This window comes from Schistocerca americana, chromosome 1 (assembly GCF_021461395.2).
Source record: "Schistocerca americana isolate TAMUIC-IGC-003095 chromosome 1, iqSchAmer2.1, whole genome shotgun sequence".
Taxonomy (NCBI): Eukaryota; Metazoa; Arthropoda; class Insecta; order Orthoptera; family Acrididae; genus Schistocerca; species Schistocerca americana.
In genome coordinates, this window is record NC_060119.1 from 448,507,079 (window position 1) to 448,513,615 (window position 6,537).

Below are 6,537 nucleotides of genomic sequence, written 5' to 3' on the forward strand. Positions count from 1 at the left end.
TCTGCCAGTACCTCGTCTCCTACCTTCCAAACTTTATAGAAGCTCTCCTGCGAGAGGAAAGGGCGAAAAAAGGAGGCAACGACTGGTTTTACTCTTTCGTAAAGAGGCATCCACGATTATCTGTCTGTAATCCTGAAGGCACTTCTGTTTCAAGAGCAAAGGACTTCAGAAAAGAAGAGATTAATAATTTCTTTGACATTTTGAAAGATGTGTTTCAAAAACGCAAATATCCATTCAATCGCGTCTACAATGTCGACGAAACTGGTTTGTCAGTCGCACAAAGTAAAATTTATCGTGTTGTTGATCGGAAAGGAGAAGGCGGGTAGGATCTCTAACATCACCAGAAAGGGTCACTTGTGACTATCATTATCTGTATGAGCATGATTTTGTTCCTCCTCTTGTAATTTTCCCTAAGAAAAACTTGAACGAGCAACTGCGCAAGGGTGCTTCTCCACGAACTATTGCTTCGTGTCACCCATCTGGCTGGGTTCAGAGTAAATGATGTAAACGTTTTATCGCTACCTTCAAACCATCAAAGAAATCGCCCGTTCTGCTTGTACTTGATGGCCATTCTACCCACAAGCGCAACATAAACACTATACAGTTACCCAGAGATAAACATGACATCTTTGTTTGCTCACCACCTCACAGCTCACATAAAATGCAGCTTTCGGATCGGACGTTCATATCACCTCTGAAATCTCCCTACAACGAGGGAGTAAGATCTTTCTTCAGACATAGCTCAAGTCTCTTGACTGTATTTGATATGACTGAACTCGTTGGTCGAGCCTAACTAAAGGTGCAATGTGGGACATTGCTGTAAATGGCTTCAGTATTAACAGGAATTTTTTCGGCGACGATGATATCATTACTGCCTCATTAACTGTTGGTCGTGAGTACTCTCAACCACCACAAAGAAAGACATCTCTGGAGGTCTTAAAAAACCCCAGGAAGCTGGATCACCTGTTACAGAAACAGCAAAGAGCATTGATTTCTATCCTGTCCCCACGAGCTCAACAGACATCGGTTTTTAATCTCTCTTTCAGACATCAATGGATGCAGACACTGAATCAGTTATTGACTCTTCAGTGGACGTACATTGTTCAATCCATACTCCTAGTTTGCTCTTCGGTTATCGAACAGCTACTCCATTGTGTAACTTATGGTCGATTGATGACCTCTCACCTGAGAGGATAAATACTCAACAGGTGGTTACCTAATGGAGACTGACTAAGTGGAGTATTAAAGAGGCCCATTAACGGGAATCTTTGTGGTATAATGCGTGGTGGCGGCAAAATACCTACAAAGCTGGGGGTAAGGGGTTCTCAGAAACTTTCAGGATATTAGTAAGGCCGCTGAAAAGATTACTATCAAGCTTTCGCCCAGATTCAAGGCTACATTTGAAATTAGCAAGTTTCTAACTCGTGTAAGAGTTTTTTTTATCGATCTTCAGACTGTCACAGAAGTGAGGGCTCACATTTCCCAAATAAATCCGGTTCCTCAAGGCAAATCTGGTTGTTTACCGGCTTGTTCACAAATCAGAGGGGTAGGATAGTATGTGCCAAGGGTGGCACAATTTTTCCTTTGATACCGAGGTTGGCACAACTCCGGTTCGAAAAGTTGCTGGGCGGGAACACTATTCCCCCTCTGGCGAAAGGAGTGACATATGTTGGCGTCAAGTGCGAAGCGAGAAGAGTGCACTGTGCGCTGAGTGGTGAGTTTGTGGACTGTGGAGGACAGCCAGCTGTAGCGATGTTGTCGCTAACTGAGTGGTGGCTTGCTGCCCATGGAGGACAGCCGACTACAGCGGAGCTATCTCGTGTCCTAGTGAGAAGAGCACACTTGGAGTGGTGGAACATTTGGCTTGCCGATGTTGGTTGGTAGCGTGTCTTTCCTACCATTTTGGACACAGGACAGAATGGCTCCATCACTAAAGAGCTCGATGTCTATGGGACGGTAAACCTCCTCCTCGGGACAATATGGCATGACCAGCATGTGAATATGACTACCTGTACTAAGGAAGATAGTTTGCTAATGTTTATAGAAACAGTGAGATAAAGTACACATTTTTGTGACTGATCGCATTAATGGGACTGGCCAAAGTGAATGATTAGTTGGGTTTTTGGTACAAACTTTGTAATCGATTGTGTTGAAGTAACTGGCAAAACGGAATGTTTAATATATTCTTAAATGCAAACTATTACAACAGATTGTGTTAAAGAGACCAGCTGCAGTGTGTGATTGTCTATAATGGTACTCATTTCTGACACTGATAAGGGATTACTGTGTTCTATGGCTAATACTGAAATGTTTCAGGTAGGTCACTGCATTACTAATTTTCGTGTACAGTGCATGTGTGGAAGTGGACAATTGTCTCGTACCAAGATGGATGTTAGCGAGAGACAACTTAAGTGGTAAACATCACTGCTCTTTCTGAAAGGGAAGCTACTGTCCGTAATATTAGAATACGTGTATCTTAAACAGTTGATCTTCAGGGTTCTACAGAAAATTTAAAACATGGTTTTTAACTTATTGAATTGCTGTCTATTATGCAGGTGATTTTGTTATGGTATTTTAATTGTTGTTAACTGGTTATTTTGAATTCATCTAGTACTGAAACTTCCTGGCAGATTAAAACTGCGAAAGAAACATGATAATTCCTACGAAAGAATAGCAGTCTCGATGTTCTAACCAAATTCTTTGATTTTATCTTATGGCTCTATAGGTATATCTTATTACAGAATTTTGGTGCAATGCAAGTAATGTGTATGTATCATGAAATGGATTCACAATTGCGAATATATATTGATGTCAGCTGTGCATTTTATTAACAGCACATGAACCCAGATTTCCCACTTATCGTGGGCAGCCGCCTTAACCACTTCGGCTATCTGTGCATGCCTCCTGGAAAAGCCCAGATTTCTGTATGATATGCTGTTTGTATCGCTTATGCTCGCACTTCGTGATTCCCACACACAGATAGGCAAACTTTTACTATCGTCATTGCAGCTCATCAAGGCATATATACCAATGTTTTACACAATGTCTGTGTTTCCGAAGTGTCTGTATATTACACTAAAATGTCCTTCACACATTCATGTACGTATCCAGACTAACACCTTGAGCATAAGCGTGAAACGCAGGTTCGAATCCCAATCCGGTACAAATTTTCATGTGTCATTAATAAAATGTACAGCTGACGACAACACCTATTCAGAGTTTGAAAATTCATTACATAATATTTACAATTGCTGTGAATCGTCAAAATAGTATGTAGAATGCATGCATGCTTGTCTGAAGAACACTGTAATCTAATAAACAGACACTGCACAAACATAGACATTGTGAACATCATTGATAAAATGTATGTGTTTGCAGCACATGTTGCCATTCGCACATCTAAGTACAATCTGTTGCTATAAGATAAGTAAGGTCATTAAGAAGTTGAAATAAGTTAGTAAATTTGACGGATTATTAAGAAGAAATGGCTTCATCTGCACCTATGATTACGATTCCCCTGTATCACATAAGCATATTCAGATAAGTAAAATAAGAAGTCATTGTTGTTTGATATAGATTATTTGTACTCATAATTGGCTAGAAGGTATGGGAGAGGAAGGCGATATCTCAGTTGTAGCTAACGGCTCTGCTAATGTTCGATTATTGTGAATCTGTTAAGGTTTTGGCATTTGATTACAAGTACTTCGTGCTAGCGTCGTCGAAAAATAAATCCCATGATGCATATTTAGATTCATCAGTCGACGAACATACTTCAGTTTTCTTAATATAGGCACTAGGCCATCAACATTCCACTTCAAGTCTCCCTTTTCGTCCCTTCTTGATCTTCGATAAATATTTAAAATCGCTATTTAACATAATATAAAATTTCAGCACAATGTTAGCTAAACCTGACTCTGTCCTTCTCGTAAGTAATCGTATTAACACTAACTCATTTCTACTTAATTTCACGAAACTATCACACACATCATATAAATTAACACCCAATGCTACTATACAACTGAAATCTACACAGCTATTTCGAAACTGTTGACTTAAATGTCATGTACGTGTTCCACTAGTTTAATTGCATCCATGTATCAAAATCAAATAATGTTCTCCAGACAGACCGATTAGTTACATCTAATGAACCTTTTGTTGAACCTTTAGTTCAAATAAGACGCTATTGCACTCCTCTAAGCGCGACAAAGTGGAACAGAAAACGTCTACCGTGCTTAAATCTGCACTTTGTTCTAAGATATTTAAATCAACCCTAGTGTCTGAAGTTGGTTTTGACTCAGTATTTAATTCAATGAAACCTGTAGTTAATGTACTTCAAACTGATACGCCACAATGTGACTCCCATTATTTATTTACGAAAAGTGATTGTAATTCAGGTACTCTGTTATTTTTTATGTTTCCTTGACATGACTCGATTATGTGCTCATATAGTTTCTGGTTGGCTACTTGTAATTTCCTTTTCAAGTCATCATATTGAGTCTTTAACCTTTCAATTAGGTTAGAAGTACTGCTGTTTAATTTAATATTATACTCAGTTTTAAACTCGTCTCTCTGAGCTATTGTATGAGTACTTGCGTTAGTAGTATCCAGCCTAATATGTTGAGCACTTATTTTCTTATTAGTAGTATATAGCATGACATGAAACTCGTTAGATTTAGTATCTGTTCGTTTATTAAACTGATCACTTCAACTTGTCTCAAGTCCTTTAAAATGTTCCTCCATGCTTCTGCTCAGTATGGGCAGACAGTTACAAAGTATTCAGTTTAAAATCATTCCTTTTTGCCAGCAACTGTCACTGTGAATATGTAACTTCGTTAAGAAAATGGTTTTGAACACCCACGCACTTTTAACTACCCCGCAACACACGTCACCACCACAGCCAACAACAAAATCGAACTTGGATTTAACGCAGCTCACCAAAAATGCTAGTGTTGCTCGACACTGTGTGACACTGAGTCGAAACTGAATCGCTGTGTTGCTGTTGGTTGGTTGGCAGTAAACGTTGCTGCCATGGCGTAGTTTTGGAAATGATGAAGCAGTCATAGCCTTTTCTAGCCTCGGCCGCCTATCTTCCGAGAGATAGATTCTAATTCTTCTGTGATATAATTTTTGTCGATAAACTTAGATATCATTGAACGACAAACTAGTTCCTCTAAAGTCTCTTTATCTTCCATTTTATGTAATGATTTAACCACTTAGTCGTAAAATTACCACTCCATTTTTTCCCAAATGAAAAGAGGGTGTCGAAAATTCTTCAGTTTGAAAAATTATTAATTTCTTCTTGATTTTCATTTGATTCAATTCCTCTTGCTCGCTTTTCGTATATCACCAGCACTTATTTAATCTGGGTCCTGCCGGCAGAGCACCCCAAAAAAAAAAAAAAAAAAAAAAAAAAAAAAAAAAAAAAAAAAAAAAAAAAAGAGCACTATGGGACTCATGAGCACTATGGGACTTAACATCTGAGGTCATCAGTCTCCTAGGACTTAGAACTACCTAAACCTAACAAACTTAAGGACATTACAAAAATCCATGCCCGAGGTAGGATTCGATCTTGCGACCGTAGTGGTCGCACGTTTCCAGACTGAAGCGCCTAGAACCTCTCGGCCACACCAGCTGGCACCAAAATGCAACGTAACCACTTATGAAATTTTTTTACACTGGTGTGCAAAACTTAAGAATGGAAGTAACTTTTGCATGATGCGTAAAGAGAAAGAACTGCTGCAGTGTAGCATAGAAAGTAACTGAAAGAAATACGCTATGAGACGAACAGTAATGATACTTTTATTCAAAGACAGTAATTACTTGTACACTGTATCACCGTGAGTCATGATAGTTCTATGAATATCACAAAAGACAGGACATGGTTCTTAATGGGGTGTGGATTACCATGGTCGGCAATGAATGCTCTGCAGCATGCTCCCATGCTTGTCACAAGGTTGGTAAGGAGTTCTTGTGGTAGGTTGTTTCATTGGTCCACCAGCACGCTTGACAACTGTTACAAATAGTTATATTGCCTCTTAATATACATTCATTTATTGGTCTTCAGTATTTAGTAATAAGGAACATCACTCGTATACAGGGTGGTCCATTTATAGTGACTGGGCCAAATATCTCACGAAATAAGCACCAAACGAAAAAACTACAAAGAACGAAACTCGTCTAGCTTGAAGGTGGAAACCAGATGGCGCTATAGTTGGCCCGCTAGATGGCGCTGCCATAGGTCAAACGGATATCAACTGCATTTTTTTAAAAAAACAGTAACCCCCATTTTTATTACATATTCGTGTAGTACGTAAAGAAATATCCAGGACGCCGGATCACGGAACAAGTGACAAAAACCACTAAATAGTTTTCTGTTCTTAACTATTTTATTAATAAACGGTGTCCACTACCACAATCGTCATTCGTCAGCTATGTAGACGTACATATCATTCTATCGCAGCAATACATTACACCACAAATGAAATCCACAGTATCAGACAATGGTCCACAACAATGGCGACCGATTATCATGTGCTA